This window comes from Phacochoerus africanus, chromosome 3 (genome assembly GCF_016906955.1).
Source record: "Phacochoerus africanus isolate WHEZ1 chromosome 3, ROS_Pafr_v1, whole genome shotgun sequence".
Classification (NCBI taxonomy): domain Eukaryota; kingdom Metazoa; phylum Chordata; class Mammalia; order Artiodactyla; family Suidae; genus Phacochoerus; species Phacochoerus africanus.
Window position 1 is genome coordinate 43,507,358 of NC_062546.1, and position 19,025 is coordinate 43,526,382.

Sequence of the window (19,025 nt, forward strand, 5' to 3'; positions counted from 1 at the left end):
AGGTTTCTCTGCATCAAAGCTGACCATAGTGACACATAGAAAGAAAGAAGAAAAGTAATTAATCACTTGTCAAGGACTTTTATCCCTGGGAGGCCTGACCTTCATTAGAGGATGTGAAGCCATGGACTGAGTATTTGTGACCTCCCAAAATTCGTATGTTGAAACCCTAAGCCCAGGGTGATGATACTTGGAGGTGGGGCCTTTGGGCAGTAATTGGGTCATGAGGGTGGAGCCCTCAGGAACAGGGTTAGTGCCCTTATAAAAGGGATGGCATAGGGCTCTCCCACCCTCTTCCTGCCATGTGAGGACACAGCAAGAAGCTAGTAGTCTGCAACCTGGAAGAGGGCTTTTAGAACCTGACCGTGTTGGCACCCTGATCTCAGACACACAGCCTCCAGACCATGAGAAATAAATGCCCATTGTTTGTAGGTCACCCAAGGTGACTAAGACATGATCCTCAACTTCTAGGCTAAAAATACTGAAATGTTAGCTCAAGATTACCTTACCAACTGCAAACACCTGCAACTTCTGCTTGTGGACTTTTTCTAGAACAAAAGTGTTAGGGAGTTAATGTCCTCAAAAGCAGCCTTTGAACAACTGAAGGGAACTGATGGGTAAATACACCAATTATCTCACCCTTCCAAGCACATACTACACTGAGTTCAACTACTTCCCAGTGGGATTAAGCTCCAGGTGCCCCTATGGATAAATATCTTGATAATGCACCCCCTATGGCCTTCTTTTACCTCCCTGTCCCACTTTCCCACCCACTTCTAGAGTGTCCCAGGATCACCTCCCAAAGGAATGACTTGCCCCGGACTCTTTGCACCAGGGTCTGCCTCCGGAGAAACCCATACTAAGACAGACTATGTCCCTCAGTATAAGGCCACACACACAATTAATGCCTTTTAAAAATGACAAGAAACAAATGGACAAAACAGAATGATCTAATGTAGATGTGTAATAGAACTGAGAGGAAGGTGAATGTGTGATTTCAGAACAGGCAAGTCTAGTCTCCCCTCTCTGGCACTGTTTTCTTACCTCTTACTGCTTGTTCTTCACCTGCCCAAACCCTCCAATCTGGCAGACTGCTCTGTTGGAGGCATCACAGACATACATGTGTGTTCTCATCTCCTCGCTTTTGTGCATGCCATTTTCCTAACCCAGAGTGATCTCTCCACTCCTCTTCCACTTGTTCCAATCACACCTGTCCTTCAAGACCTGTCCCAATTTGTGCTGCTTCCACGATACCTCTTGTGTCACAACTAAGAGAATTACAGCAGCTGCAGCCTGTAATTTGCGACTCACTTCATAATCATATGCTTTGGTGTCTTCTCTATCACACTAGTGGTCATCTTGTGTTCATAATTAAACTGGACTTTCCTTGGAATCAATAATCCCATTTCGTACCTCTCTAGTCCCCCCATGGCTTTGAATAGTGTGGCAAATACAATTAGTTGCCAATGCATGATTTAAACATTCAAGTAATAAAACACAAATATGTATATGACCAAAAGTAATGAATCTTCTTTAATGGACTTCAGAAAGGCCTCTTTGCTCTCGTGCAAACTGCCTGACAGATGGAGCTTCTAGAGCATCCTTCTTGGTGATCCTTTCCAGGGACTTGAAAAAAGACAACAGGCCACAGAACACCTTGGTTTATACCCACAACTTCCCCCTTGCTGGTTAAAAGACAATACTTCTTGCTCATAAATAAAAAGTACTTAGATGTAATTTTGGCAAAATGTGTCCCAGGGGTAATTAAAGGGTTTTTTCTCTTTGTTGTGATTGTTGCTGTAATAAATAGATAATTCTTTTTAAAAAATCAAAAAGGGAAACCTTTTAAAGGCTTATTTCAAGGCCTGAAACCCTCCCCACTTTATTTTTCTTAGCCTTAATGCCAAATGAAAACAAACACTTATCAATGTGCTAATGGTGTTTATTCCCCATCTGTCTTGGAAGGGTGGCAGTGTGCCAAGTCCTGAGACAGTTCACCCAGGCACCGAGGGAACAGAGGTCAACACCATTGACAACTATAACCACCACCTATACTTGGAAGGCCATGGAAAGATTCAGGATTTCTTTTCCCTACCTCTGTGCTTTTGCAACATCTAGACAGTTTTACCCAGGCCCAGTGCAGATCAGGTTGCTTCCAATTTGTCTGTGAAATCATGACCACCTTGATGCCCCTCTAAAAACAGGCTCATTGAAGACAGGTAAGAAAAAGTAGAATGTGAGGCAGAGGGATGGACTGGGAATCTGGGGGTAATAGATGCAAACTATTGCATTTGGAATGGATAAGCAATGAGATCCTGCTGTATAGCACAGGGAACTATATCTAGTCACTGGTGATGGAGCATGATGGAGGATAATGTGAGAAAAAGAATGTGTGTGTGTGTATCTACCTATCTATATATCTATCTATACATATATATTGATAGAACACTGAAAACCAACTATAATAGAGAAATAAAAATCATAAAAAAATGAAAGAAAAAGTAGAATGCCTCTTTGCTTCTGCTCTGCTCAGGGTTCTGACTGCCAACTGCTCTGCTGAAGCTGCCCTGCAGGGATGCTTTCAGCCATGAGGCTGGAGCCACACCTGCCCCCACACCTTTTATTTGCCTTCTCCCAATATGCTACACCCAGCAAATTGCTCTGCAGCTGAGAGGGACCCTTCATGGACTTTTCATCTTCCAGCAAGTCATCCCTTACCCAAGTAAAGTTGAACTGTCCTGTTCAGGTGGGAGGTCCCCGAAAGATCCCAGTGAAAGAAATGAGCATTTCCTGCTGTTTTTCTGTCTCCCTTCCAAGCAGCAAAGCATATAGAGGAAGTAGCTCCCCTTTCTCCAAGTCTTAGCATTTTTGGCAACTATGCTAGAACACACACCCAAAGCAATCTTGTCTGCAGCAAGATTATTTTTGGGTGGTGATATAATTCTTAATGCACCTCAGTGTACCCAGTGCCTCTTGCAATCCCCTGCAATGAAACCTCCCTGATCTTGACAATGGATGCCTGTACCATGACTCCAAAAAACAAACAGTAATTAGGAAATGAAATCTAATATCCTTTTAGACTGAGTTCAACTCATCTGTAAGCGGCTTTCAGTGGCTGGGATGGACCTGGAACCAGCCTCTACTTTTGCCGAAATCCACTCAACACACAAGAGTAGTAAAAGGATAAGGTGGGGAAGGTTATAGTCATAATCTCTATCATTTGTATAGAACTTTTTAAGTCACCTAATGTCCATTATTTTATTGGATTTTCAAAAGAGTAGGCAGGATGGCTTAATAGTTAGGAATGCTGATTGCAGCATTGCTAGCAAATCCACTAGCTTTGTGATATTGAGCAAATCACCATAACTCTACTTTCTAATCTGCAAAACATGGATGGTCATCATTCACACCTCATTAAATATGTATATATACATTTTATCATGTATATATACATTATACATGATAAAATATATATAGATACACACCCACACACAAATATACACACACAGACATGTGGAACTATGCCTAGTACATAGCGAGTGCTAAATACATAATGATTAATATTATTATTATCTGAATTAGAGCTGATGTAATAAAGGCTTAGCAGACTCCATGCCTGGCCTAAGCAATTCCTTAAGTGAGGAGGTCAGATATCATCTCAGTTTGGATTCCCTCAGAAATGGACTATGAGAAAAATATTTGGGTGGTGGCAGCTTACATGGGAGGTGAGAAAGGGAAGGAGGCATGAAGGGTACACTCATGAGCAGGTTACCACTGCGGGCAACTGAGCACTATCCCACCAGGGACCCTGTGAGCAACTTTGTAGAACACACCACACACCCCAGAATTGTCCCTCTAAGGAAGAACAGAGCTGGGGAATTTTTCCACCAACTCCATCTCTCATTGTCAAGGGTAATTCTGGGGCTGTGACTCTGCACTGAAGACTGCCAGCCTGTCTCATGCATAGGAGAAGCAGCCTCACAGGACCAGATACATTTGGGCTTAGAGATGCAGGAAGCTATCAGTACGTACTAGAGCCATTTGCAAGCGACCTCCTGGCAGGGCCAAAGGAATATGAGCCAGGCAGTGACATCAGTTGACTGCAGGAATACAATGCAAGTCTTAGAGTTCTTTGACCCTCTTGTGCATCTAGACAGAACCAAAGCCAAATGAGCTCAGCCAAGGAGAACATCTCCTGAATTATCTTCTGGAGAATGATACAGTGAGGTTTTTCCTGGTAACTCATCCCAAAGCTTATCAAACTTTATGACATCTCTACATAACATCAAAATCCCTTTTGGTGGACTTGTCTTTTACAGTGGTTTCCAACAGGAAGAAAGAGAGAGTAAGGTTGAAAACATATTTTATTTGGTAAGACATTAAAAGAGGCCATGCTACTTATTGCTTTAGAGCCTGTGAGGTATGTGGAAAAGAAAACATTCTCTGAGCTGAAACGTTCAACTCTGAAAATGTGACAACCTATATGAACATGACTATCTTCAAACAGGTAGATCCCTCTGTACAGGAGTAGCTCCACAAACATACTTTTTGGGTCATATTTTTGGAAAAAAATCAAGATTGGGGCCACTCTTGTCAAGCTGACAGGTTTACTCTTGAAAGATATAATGCACACCTGAGCCCCTCAAGGCACAACTCACACCAAGCTCTTCAACTTCATCAAATACCGTCCCTTATTCCCCTTCATCCCTCCAGGCAGGGCTTTCATTTCATCTTATTTATTTTCCAAAGGAAAAAAAAAAACTGAAAATCAATTTACAAAAGTAAAAACTTTCATCCACCACCCATTTCTAAAGAAAGAAAGAATACTGAAGCAAAACAATTAAACTCCTCACAACCACTCTCTTGCATTTCTACCCAAACCCTCTAAATGTGAACAAGACACAGTCAGTAATGAGGACACGGTCGATTCTGGCTTTTACTTAGAAAGTCGGTTAAGCCCATTTCCAAATAGGCATCTTGGTGTCTTTATACGCAGAGGGCTTGTTTTCTCTATATTTGGGCAAAGCCCATTGGAGTAACTGAAAACCACCACCTCTGAGGATGAACTGTGATGTAGACCAGAGAAAGTCTTAGTTGAGGTAACTGAGACCAGAGATCCACAATGAAACTGTATTGTTTCATTTTTCAAACTTACACATTTTCCTAAACCCTTTTCCTTGGGTGATTTATGTTCAGTTGATTTTGCTACAGGCATGGAATGTTTACACAAAGGCTTAATAGACATTTACTTTGGAAGTTACATTGTGAGATAGAATCAAGAAATTGGCCCATTGCCGAAATCAGAATGGGAGGCCACCTGGAAGCTAATGATCGCTTTGTAAAGACCAGAGGCATGTAACAGAAGGTTCCAGAAGAGTGGAGACTTCATGTAATAACCACATTGCATTCAGACACACACCACTGGAATGACTGAGGTGAAATCCATGTTAAATAGAGATAGAAATATCCAGGATTATAATTACTCAACAACATAATACTTTAACATCATGTTCTATAATGCAGCTTACAGTTTATATATGCTTTTATGTAACATGGAAATTAATGCTCTCCAAAAAGATATCCACAACCCCAAATGCCAAATTGTCTGCCTTACATATTCAATTCATGCTGCAATTACCTTTGAGACACATAGAAAAGAATTATGACTCTCACTTTACAAATGTGGAAACTGAGACTCAGAAAGGGTCAGTAAGCCACTTGCTCAAGATTACATAATGTATAACTGGTAAAAATCACAGCTTCTTTAGCAACACCACATGTAGTCACAGCTCTTTTGATCTAGCTATTCATTTTTCCTACGATTCAACCAAGCCCACAAAGCATTCACATCATTCAACTGAGCATAGTAGAGGATAAAAGGAAATGTAATCTCCTTGAGATTATAACCTAATCTGAGATAAAAGTATGTTTCTCTAAACTGCTTGTTTTAGAGATAAGATATCAACTCTCTATAAGGGACAGGATATCAGTAAATAAATAAGTCAACCTCTGGTACATCCTTCCATATGGTAAGGTGGGGGAGGGGGGGGTTACTGCTTTAAAGAAGATGCTTAGAGGAACCCTCCATGGTAAAGTATTTGATTGACACCTGAAGGAAGGAAAGAAGTAAGCTGTGCTGGTATCTGAGGGAAATACCATTCCGGAGAGAGCAAACAGCAAGGGTGAAGTCACAAGGTGGAAATGCACTTGGCTTGTTCACAGAACAGCAGGGAGACCAGTATGGCTGGAACAGAGTGGGCGAAGGGAAAGAGCTGGAAGAGAAAGCACAGAGGAGACAGGCAGGGTGTCTGGTCATGCAGGGCCCTATAAGCCATAGGAAGGGATCTTACTTTGATGCTGAGGAAGATGAGATGCAATTTGGGGGACTCTGAACAAATAGGTGACCTTATTTGGCTTCTCCTTTTAAAAGGATCATTCTGGCTTCTTTGTGAATAAAAGACCCCGGGGGGGCAAAGACTGAGACCAGGATATCAGGTTTGGGAAATGGCAATGGACGTGATGAGAAGTGATTGGATTCAAGATATTATTTGAGGGCGTTCCTGTTGTGGCTCAGCAGGTTACAAACCTGACTAGTATCCATGAGGATGAGGGTTCATTCAATCCCTGGCCTCATTCAGTGGGCTAGGATCTGGAGTTGCCAGGAGCTACAGTGTAGGTCACAGACACATCTTGGATCAGGCATTGCTGTGGCTGTGGCAGAGAATGGCTACTGCAGCTCCAATTCAGCCTATAGCCTGGGAACTTCCATATGCAGTGGGTGTGGCCCTAAAAAGCAAAAAAAAAGAAAAAATTATATCTATATATATATAATTTGAAGGTAGTTTCCATGAAATTTTCTAGTGAATTGGATGTGAGGAGGGAGAAAAGAAAGGAGTCGATGATTGCTCAAAATTTTTTAACTTCAACAGCTGGAAGAATGGAGTTGCCACAACTGAGCTGAGGGTGACCAGGAGTGAAAAAGATCATGAGCAAGCATTAGATCAAGAAGTCTCTGTCCTACAAAGTTTGAGATGCCCATTAAACATCCAAGTAGGGGTTTTCAAAATATATTTGAATATGTAAATTTGGAGTTTAAGTGACATATCTGGGCTGGAGATATAAATTTGGGCATCATAAGAATATAGATGCTATTTAAAGCCATGAGACTGAATGAGATTACCCAGAATGTGAGTCTCGATGAAGAAGAGAACCAAGATCTGAACCAGTGGAGTTGGAAAGCCCAACACTCTAGAATTTCAGGAAGTAAGAAAAAAACCAGCAGAGGACATCAAGAAAGATAAGTTAGTGAAGTAAAGAATAAAGAGTCATGCTCTGTAGGACAGACTCATTTTTTTGCCAGAGGAGGGCGGGGAGGGAGTGGGATGGATTGGGAATCTGGGGTTAGCAGATGAAAACTCTTGCATTTGGATTGGATGGGCAATGAGAGCCTGTTGTGTAGCACAGGGAACTATATCTAGTCACTTGTAATAGAACATGATGGAGGATAATGTGAGAAAAAGAATATATATAAAAAACTGGGTCAGTTTGCCATACAACAGAATTGATAGAACATTGTAAATTAGTCATAATAAAAGGGTTTTAAAAATTAAATTGAAAAAAATAAAAATAGAGTCATGCTCAGTATGCCAAATTAAAAAAAAAAAAGGAATTTCAAGAAGGAGGCCATCAGAAAATGACAGCATATATCCACATACACACACAAAAAGACTTATGCAAGAATGCTCATAGTGGAGTGCCCATCTTGGTTCAGTGGTAACAAACCCAACTAGGATCCATGAGGACACAGGTTCAATCCCTGGTTTCACTCAGTGGGTTGAGGATCTGGCACTGCCGTGACCTGTGGTGTAGGCTGCAGACATGGCTTGGATCTTGTGTTGCTGCAGCTGTGGTATAGGCCGGCAGCTACAGCTCTGATTTGACCCCTCATCTGGGAACTTCCATATGCTGCAGGTGTGGCCCTAAAAAGACAATTAAAAAAAAAAGAATGCTCATAGCAGCTTTATTCACATACTCCAGAAATAAGAACCATCCAAATGCCCATCAGCAGAAGACTACATAAACAAATCATGATGTAGTCACGTAAGAAAAAAATACCCAACAATGCAAGAGAATGAACTCCTGCTACCCACAACACCACCAATAAATCTCCACACGTGATGATGTGCAGAAGAAGCCAGACACAAAATTTATATGAAGTTCAAGGGAATTTATATGAAGTCCAAGGAAACAAAGAACTACTGCATAGGGATAGAAGTCAGAATAGTGGCTCCCTCTGGTTTAAGACAGGTAGCTATTGACTAGGAACAGGCCCCAAGTGAACTTTATGAAGAAAGAGAAAGCCTCTCTATCTTGATTCAGGTGGGGATTATCCAGGCATATACAGTCAGAGAAATTCAACAAACTATAGCCCTGAAATCTGTGTATGTTACTGCATCCAAACTATGCCTTGATAATAAACAAGGGATGGATAATGAGGACATGATGATTGATGGTGTCATAGGCTCCAGAATAGAAAGACAAGAATAGATACATGGTCTTTGCCCTTGAAGAGCTTATTTATCAGATCAAAAATTCCTCCTTGGGACAACTGAATGGAGGACTGCATCAATTTCTACACTCCTCTGCTTTATACTCTACATGTTTTTATAGTCTTTTCTATAGAACCTCATCTTGCTCTGCTTCCTACCATGCCTGCCTCAGCCAACACTCACAACCTCTGCTTGGCAACTAGACTCCACATACCTTAGAGGGAATAGGAGAAAATGCTGAATAAGTTGCCTTGGTAACCAAATGTTTTATGTATCTGGCTTTTGGGCTCTGTCCTCTTACTTGTCCCACTCTCCTAATTCTCCCCACTCCTCCAAGTGCTGTCTTCCTGAACCATCCAGCACCTTTCTGGTATTCCCTCCGGGGACTTCCCACCCAGTCTCCATCCTCACTTCAATTTCTGACATATTTATTCTCAACTTGCATAGTTGTTTGCATCTAATATTTAGCAGGCTTAAAGGTTTCTAACCCATGTTATTGCTTGGATCTCAGATCCCTGCAACCTCACTGTCACTCTGATGGGACATCCTGATACATTTCCCAGGGCAGCTACAAAGACTCCCTCAGGGATGGAGAACTCTTCTCCCATTCCAAACATTTTAAGTTAGAGGAGATTTATCAAACTGTTAATCACCAAAGTCAAAACTTTATAGTCAAGGCTTAGAATACTGTCCATCAGGAAACAGAGAAGGTAGAGGTATTTCTACTGTGAATATCATCACAAATTGGAAACATATTTTCAGTTGGAAGCTTGTGCCCAATGGCCAAGTGGGCTCTTCTCTTTCTCCCTCTAAGACTGTCCTAACTTAACTAGCCTGCTTTGGCTGCCAATTTTTTGTTTGTTTTCAAAGAACCAATAAGGTGATACTTCATAGGCAGTTCTGTAAGGAGTCACATATGGGCAAGACTTAAAAATTACTTGAGAACCAATACACGATTCATACTGGGACACGGCCCCCAGGTTGACCCATGCCCAGCTCTGTCCATCACATCTTCCTGTTCCCAGCATCCAGTCCATCCCCAGGGTAGTCACAGGGCAGCAGATCCTAACAGCAGTGCATTGGGCTAATTTCATTTTTTTATAAGGAGAGTTAAAGGAGACCCTGGCTCAGGGTATAGACCAAGTATCCAAAACTAAAGCTCAATAGTGAGAGGTTAAGGAATGGGGCAAGCTGGTGAGGTTTCTGCAACTTGTATTACAGCCCTTGGATTATTCCCAGGACCAACATCCTGAGCAGATGACTCGTGCAGCTGCACAGGGAACCATGCTTAGAAGGGCCCCACACTGGGTTTAATGCTCTGTTGTTGCCATCATGAAATAGTTAATAATTTTGAACAAAGACCCCACACTTTCACTTTGCACTGGGACTTGCAAATTATATAGCCGGTCCTGACTGTTTCAGCTCAGTTATCAGCAAACTAAACATCACTAGCTATTTTCAAATATTCCACCTTGAGCCTTTTCTGCCATAGATTCGAACTGATAAACTGAGAGGCCTAGACTGTGCTTAATTATCTATGGAGATCACTGTTGGGGTGTGTAATTAGAGGAAGACATGTCAGTTGGATTTTCAGACTGGGACATTCTTCACTAAAACTGGGAAAAAATAAGGAAGTCTCTACAAATTGAAGATCAAGATCATGGTTACAAGTATATTTAAAATTAAAACTTCAAATAAAACATTCATCCCTGGCTTAGAGACAGCATTAAACATATACTTATTGGTTTGACAAAAAGTCTATCAGGCATAATGCTGATAGTCAAAAAGCACCTGCAACCTGAAAAAAATCCCTGATCCATTGTTTATGAAGGTAAGATGTGGAAGCGTTGGCTGAACTGCATCATAAATCAAATTCTGGCAGCAGTACAGTGAAGCAAAAAGAGGAATCCAGGAAATCTGCTGAATAATAGTCACCTTTCCCCTGTTCCCCTAAAACTATGTTTCCAGGGAGGCTCATTTGATCCCTTAGTATTCCTTCAATTTTCTCTGTGTTCTCAGATCAGGCTCTTCTAAATTCTTTTCTCTTCTGTAAAGTCCTCCCTCACTATTTAAAGCAATTATGAGTTTTTCCCTTTCACTCTCCCTCCTCCTTTCAACAAATCTCTAAGCAGAGAAAGGCTCTCTTGGCCCTTGTCAGCATCAGCATTGGAGGCAAAGGGGGCTGGGGCAAAGTAATTGGAGAGGGGGGACCTTGGTAGCTGGGCTCAGTTCCTGGCTGCAACCCTTCCTGTCACCCACTGTGTCCTCTGTGTCATGGTGCTCACCACCCAGCCCTCTTCACCACCTTCAGTTCCCCTCCAGGTCCATTGCCTCCTTGCCCTTCACTCACAAAGATGACCTCCCCGCCTACTTCCCTGGGAAAATTGAGAACATCTGATGAGAACTCCCACAAGTTTCCTCCCAAAACTCCTGAAGTTTTCTTTGGATCATCACCCAAACTTTCTTCCTTCCCGCCCATCTTGGAAGAAACTTTGCCATATGGACCAGTTAACCCCTTACACCTGCCGTCTATCATGACCATGGTCCCTACTTTCCTCTTCACTGGCAACTTATCCAATCTTTCAACACATGCTTAGATCCTCCCATCCCAAAGGAAATGAACACACCAACACCAGTAACTCCCCAATCTCTAGCTTCACTTTTCCTACCAGTCCCCCTCCCTGTCTTCTGCTTCCTCTTCTCTCTTCACCTCTCAATAAAACAAGACCCTGTCTGAATCTCGTCCAGCACAAGATTGAGAAAGCACCAAATAAATGAGAGGATTTTCCTCATTCTCAGCCATCTTGGCTCTTCCTCTCTTCTGTCCTTGAAACTGTCTTCTCAAAGCCCAAACAAAATCAAAGGCCTTGGTTTGCTGCCCATCCTGCTTTTATTCCCAGCAGCACTCTCACCTCTCAAGACAAACCCTTCTCTTCCTTGGTTTCTGCAGTGTTGGTTTCCCCCTGACTTTGCCTGCTGCTCATCTGGAATGTTCCTTGGTGTTTTTCCCCTATTCTTTCCCCTATTCTTTTCCCTTATTCTATCACTTAATGGAGATTATGCTCAAAAATGCCAGCCTGTTCTCTACTCACTGCACTGTCCATTTTTGGAATCTCATTGACTCTCATCCTCACTGTGGATTTCCAACTTCTGGTTCACTTCTAAATTCTATATCACATCCCTAACACATGCGAAACACCCTTAGCCACCTGCCTGGCATCCTGTTAAGAATATCCCACTGGCTCCTCCAGCTCTGTTAACTAAAGCCAAACTGATGTAATACAAGGCAACCAATTTACATAACTTTTAGGAAGTTTCTTACATAATTCTCGCTGAAGGTTAGAAAATTATCAGACTAAGGCTCAGCAGACCTATAGGCAGAAGCAAAAGATGATTTTACCTGGCTGGGGGAAGAATAGAAGATAGGAAACTAGGCCAGATCCTCACCTAAAGCAGCCAAGTACACTGACTTCTGTGTTTGACACCAAATGTTGCTACGCAGTTCTCTTAAAGTTTACACTGTGCAAGACACTGATAACACATAGCAACATCACCAAAAATTAGACAAATATTGCTTCTACGCCTAGAGATAGAAAATTAAGTACTTATTTTGGCTGCAAGTCAAGGCACAATGGCATTGCATGAAGCAGGAAGTGATGGGGGTGTCTGGCTTGGGCACAGTGGATCAAGAAAAGCTGTGACCTCTTTTCCACTTATTGTTCACACTGTAAATGCTTTACTTCCATCAATTAAAAGGCCCATGTGGGCTCCGTCCCTCCAATTATGCATCGCCCTGTGATCAAGACTCACTTTTCTTTTTAGTGGATCTGCTTTTCCAATCACTGCATCCCCAGTCCCTAAGGAGCTGTGAGTGATACGTTCCTGGAAGACAGTGATGCTAACATTTTCCTCCCTGATTTAGAAAAGTTAAGAAGAGTTAATAAATTTTTAGCTCTACATGTGTCCTACCTCCCACAAGAAAAGAAAAAAAAAAAAAAAAAAAAAAAACCTCTTTTGAACAAAGGAGAATGAAGAAAAGCTCCCTTCCTCCACCAGGAGTCCAGACTTCCCATCCAAGGCCTCCTGCTAATTTCTGGCCTCACCCTGAAATCAGGGAGGCCTGGCCCCTGGGAGGCTCGCCACCCCTTGGGGCATGATCAGTGGTGTTCACAGCTTCCACGTGTCCTAATCTATTCCATATTACAGGAGGCTCTCCGAGGAAAAGGTAATCATTCTCCCACAGCCACTCCACACTTTCTTTCTTTCTTTCCCACTCATATCCGCTTGGAACTGGGAGCAAGAAGGGAATGGTGGCCTGCCCTCCCTGGTGCTATGGGGCTCCTTGGCCTTATTCAAGGTCATTGCTGTGGCAGGAAGCCATGTGCAAAGCAGCCTACCCAGAAGAGAGCAGGGAGCTATGGAACTGCCTTCTCTCTGCCTAAAAGGAGTATCTGATCAAAGCCACGCCATAGCTATTAAAGAAAGAGGGCAAAAAAGGAGCAAACACTCTTAGGTACAAATCACTCTAGGGAAGCCCTCACACACACACAAAAAAAAATCACAACTAAGTGATTCCATCACTTTCCCCTAACTACTATTTTGTATCATTTTAATTCAAAACTGTTAGCTTTCAGGATTGTGCACCAATGAGGAAGCTGGAATTAAGACAATCCATTCAAGAAATTTCCAGGGCTTAAGATAAAGCAAGGAACTGTTCCCATCAAACCTAGCCATTTGCCTGACTGCTAAATAAATCTAGATTTCTTAACTCTGCCAGACTCAATCTAACAGAAAGTCCTAACCACTTCTAGAACTATCTCCTAAATCAAGCCCCTACTCACCTCTATCACCACTACCTTTTTTAATTCAAGGCACTACCACTTCTTAAACTATTACTGTTGATGGTCAACAAGGTTATCTCATCCACCCCTATATTTCATTCTCTACATCACAACTGGAGAGTATTTGATACCTCACTTACTTTCCAAAGGCTCCCCATTGTCCTTTGAATGAAATCTAAACTTTTCACCCAGCCTGCATAATTTTCCTTCAGCTGTCCCCCTCCCCTATCCATATTCTCCCCTCCCCTCCACACTTTCTCCCTTGCACCTTACGCTTCAGCCACCCTGGCCTCCTTTGCTGTCCTTCCAGGACACCAGGCTCTTTCCCATTGTCCTAGATTGGGTTGCTGAGTGGCAAAGGCTGTGATGGGGATTCTTGTACATGTGGTTTATGGAGGGATGGATCTCAGGACAAAACTGAAAGAGAGCAAGGGAGGCCGAAGAGGAAGTGGGAAGAAGCCAAGCAAAGATGTGGTCTCCACTGGAGATGAGACTCAGGCAGGTGATGCCACGGTCCTACTGGAGGCAAGGGACCAACACCTTGTATGGTGCTGTCAATCAGCCACTGGCTGTGGTCCATCCCTAAGGGAGGATATAATCTCAGGCATTCTATTCCAGATGAGGGCAACTACAGTTGTGGGCAGATGGCAGCCAACATTCACAGCCCCAAGAGGATGGGTGCCTTGGCCCAGGAAAGAGGACCCATACAGGGCATCAACAATTTTGCTAGATCTATCTTGGGAGGTTAGTTATTTCTTCTGCCTGAAACCTTCTCATTCCAGATCTTCATTTGTCTAGCTTCTTGTCATCATTTGGATCTCAGTCCAGCTATTATCTTTTCTGAGTGGCCATGCCTGGCCATCTAGATAAAGGACCCACGCTGCTCTCCCAGTCAGTCAACTTCATTATTCTGCAATATCCTTTTTTCACTACCCGAAATAATATTTCCTATTTAATATTTACTTAACATTTATCAACTGCCTTACCTCCTAGAATGCCAAGTCCATGAGAGCAGGAAGACAGTCTGGTCACTTAGTGGTAAAGTCAAAAGATTCTAGAGTCAGACAATCATGGTTTAATTTCTGACTCCACCATTCCCTGACTCTACAAGCTTGAACAAGTTAGCTTCTTACAATGCCAGATTACTATGTTTGGGGGAGAATTAAATGAGTTGATTCAAGTGTCTAGAATAGTGTCTGATACATGTTAATGCTAGGCTAGAAGCTGCCTTATGAATGAATGAATGAAAAACAAAACAAAATAATAATCTGACAACTCAAGCTGCTACTTTGTTTTGCCTAAAAGATATGCCTCCAAAGCCACTGGAATTTCTCTGATTTTTACCCTTTAGGCTACACAAATTCTTATTCTCTTTCTAAGCCATCAGTAGGCATCCAAAATACTTACATTATGTTTTGTTTCTTGATGATGCTCAAAACCAGCCAGTGTTCCCATCTTGACTGCACTCATTGCAGGTCTGTAGACCTAAAGGTTTAATTTCTTGGACCACAGCATGCTAAATCTTGAAGGCAAGGCCCTTGTCCCCCAACCATAAGCAGTCACTGTTCCAACAACCCTGGCCCACTGCTACCCTCAGGCCAAGCCTGCCATGTGATTAAATGAACTGGCTGCATCTGGGGGAAAGGAAGTTTTCAGTAAGCTTCAGCCACCAAATGAGCTGTGGTTTTGTCTGTGGCCTGGATGAAATGGGGAAAGGAGCAATTAGTTCAACTCTCCTCTGAAAACGAGGTTTTATGGGAAGTAGGAAACAAGGACAGTCATTAAACAAATATAAGCTGACCACTCTCTGTGAGCATCCACTAATAGGGAACATAAAGATGAGCCATGACACAGGATGAGATAGAGAATTAAAGACCCAGTTCAGAAAGAAGTTATAAGGGTGGGGGAAGGGAGGTCATATTTTACTCATCTAAATTCTTTAAGGAGGCCATTGTATTTGCTTGAATGAAAAAGTTGGACAAGACATTTAAGACTTGTGGAAAAACACAAAGAACCAGTTTAAGCTACAGAACTGTTATCGGGGAAACCATTCAATGTGTTTTGGCCCTTGAGAGAAGAGGAAGAGGAGAGCAATGCAAAAGAAAGTAGGGGTTGGGAGTCAGAGGGAAGCCAGAGAGGCCAACAGCTCCACTTTGTCATGGATGGCTACCTTCAGTAAGGTGCCCTGATTCAACACTGCCTGCTATGGGGGGAGATTCTTTAGAGAGCAGGAAAGGGTCCAGGTTTCCAGACCAGATGACTTGAAGCCATACAGAGACCCAACCCATCCTGCAGGTCAGAGGAGATGGAGGGGCTGAAGGAATCTCAGGAGAGCACCTGCTTTGCAGGCTTTGAGAGTGGGGTTGTGCCACATTAACGCAGATCTCTGTGGGATCAGGAGGACTCGGCAAATGGGGACTCAGCAACCGTCTTCGTCCTCTCAGACTCAAGCAACAGGTGCAGGATAGATAGCCACATCTCAATGACCCATCTCAGTGGCTCCATCTTCAAACATGGCCTAGGACCTTCATCCCACGCCCAAATTTCAGATAATGAATTATAAGCAGTGACTAAAGTTTCAGAAGTAGCACAAAGTGGGGCAGCCCCACAGAGGTCACCCAGCATCTCTTCTCCTTCCATATCTTCTTTCTGGGTGATCTCACTCATTTTCTCAGTGTCAAATCCCACCTGTACTCTGAAGGATCTTCAGGCAGTTCCCCCACTACACTGTCCCACAAAGTGGAAAATAACCACATACGGCTATTAAGTATTTGAAAGCCAGCTCGTACCACTGAGCCGCCAAAATTTTTTTTGTTTTATTTCATTTTATTTTAGGGCCACACCCATATGGAGGTTCCCAGGCCAGGCGTCCAAACGGAGCTACAGCTGTCAGCCTATGCCACCACAGCAACACCAGATCCGTGCTGTGTCTGTGACCTACACCACAGCTCACAGCAACGCCAAGTCCTTAACCCACTGAGCGAGGCCAGGGATCGAACCTGCATCCTCATGGATGCTAGTCAGATTTGTTTCCGCTGAGCCATGACTGGAACTCCGAGCAACTGAATTTTTAATCTGATTTCATTTTAATGGATTGAGAGTTTTAAAAGGATATTCAATTCAGTTACTGGAACACTTTAAAGTATGTTTGGAGCTATTTAACTATGTGAATCTACTTTTTCAATCACAAACCTTTCACCTCTAAATGGACATTTGGTATGTGAATTGAGGTGGGCTATAAGTCTAAAATATGTACCTGATTTAGAAGTACAAAGTGTCAAATTTTCATTATTTTTTATTTTATTGATGTGTAGTTCACAAATGAAACTGTTTAAATGTACACCATAGTGATTTGATATATGTGCATATTGTAAAAGAATTCCTACTATAATTAAGATATCCATCACCTCATATAGTTCCTTTTTTTGTGTGTGAGAATATTTAAATTCTACTCTCTCAGCAAATTTCAATTATATGATGTTATCAACTACAGTCACTATGTTTTACATTAGATCTTTAAAACCTCATTCATCTTAAAGTTGAACGTTTGTACCCTTTTAACAACCTCTCCTGATTTCCCCACCTCCAGTCCCCTGATTTCCCCACCTCCAGTCCCCGCGGCAACTTTTCTACTCTCTTTTCTCTCTTTTCTACTCATTCTATGAGTTTAACTTTTTTTCTTTTCTTCAGATTCCACACATAAGTGATACCATGCAGTAACTGTCTTTGTCTGGCTTATTTCACTAAGCATAATGCCCTCAAGGTCTATCCATGTTGACGCAAATGGCAGGATTTCCTACATGCTGAAATGATAACATTTTGGATATATTTGGTTAAATAAAAATAGCATTAAAATTAATTTCACCTGTTTCTTTTGACTGGTTTTAATGTGGCTACTAGAACACTTAAAATTACCTATGTGGCTTGCATTATGTTTGTGTTGGACCGCACTGCTCTAGAACCATACAGCCACATCTCCCCTGGGGCCTTTCTAAAGTACCTTGAAGTAACATATCCAAAATTAAACATCATCTTTTGTTCCCCATCCCACCCTCAACCTTTCTTTCCTCTGCAATTACCCAAAGCCTTTTCTCATCAGATTACACTGAGAGACGTCTGGGAGCAATCCTTGATGCTGAAAAGTTAATCTTCACTATCATACACCTGTGTCCCTCGGTGAAGGGCAGGGTCAATGTCTGTCTGGTTCATGATTACACCCATCCCCTGCAAAGTGGAGCATGTGGTAGGCTCTCCCTAAAGACTTCCTAGATGAATGAATGGGCAAAGGAAGGAAGGAAGGACTCACTTCGGGCACAGGTGAGAACACAAAGCACATATAACAGAGTTGGGCAGAGAAGAGACAGTTCAATGTGCTCCCAGGAGCCTCCAGTCTTAAGAAAGAGAAGCGAGTCAGAGTTCTGCATATGAGGGCATGGAGTGAAGACAGGAAAATGAGGCTCTAGTTACCCCCTATGCCGAGAGGGACTCAAGACAACCAAAGTAGTCAGAAATTGTCCTCTGGAGGAGAGAAGGTTGAGGTTTGACAGCTGCCTCAATGAACCACACCCTAGTCAGTTTGCAGTGTGGTCCCCTGGCCCTGAAAAGGTAGAAGAGGATTAAAAACAGCAAATCTAGGTCAGCAGGAGCCATGGGTGGATAAAGTAGGGAATGGACACCCTGAGCATCCACAGAACCAAAAGCTGGGGATGCACTTGGGGTTTGGGATGGAAATGCTATAAAATTGGGTTGTGATGATCATTGTACAACTATAAATGTAATAAAATTCATTGAGTAATAAAAAAACAATCTGATTGGATAATAGGTGACACTGAAGGATGAGCTGTAGAAAGTCAGATTCCCTCCAGAACAACTTAGGCTTGGGAATCTACGTTTCCACCTATGAAGGGAAATTTAGCATCCAAACTGAGATGTGCAGTAAGCGTAAAATAAACACTGGATTTAGAAGACTGAGAACTAAACACTATCTGAGACAATAACAATATCAGTGGCTGTATCAAATATTTGTATAGGTTTACATGACACATACGATGTACCAGAAGCTACTTACCTTTCTTCTCTCTCCTCTCCATCTCTCTTACTGAGTGTATATGCATATGTGTTATTTACATATGCCTGTGTGTATATATACATATTGTGTGTATTAGCTCTAAACTTCATAGCAACTCTATAAACTGTGATCATTATCATCCCCATTTCACAGATGAAGAAAATTAGACATCAATCTGGGATTCAAACCCAGGCTGTCAGCTCACTCTGCATGTTTAACCAGCATGCTGTTCTGTCCACCACAGATCAGTGAGAGGAGGAAACCCTAACTCCAGGTGTCCTGGGTCAGACTTAGGGTCCATCTGCCCAGTGTTCTGTGTCTGACAGGTTTGTCCAAGGAGCATGTTGGGGACAAGGAAAAGCAACATGCATTATCCCTCTCCTTGATTCTAATGGCATTCATTCACTCCTGCATTGGACACGTGGATTTTTTAAGCTCTCTCACCTGTGTTTCTAATCATCCTAGCCTCTTCTTAAGAAGAGAACTCTTCACTACAATTGCAAAATATTGAAGACCTTGAGAGAAACTGTTAGCTCTGGAAGGCATAGATTCTGAGGTAATTGAGGGTTG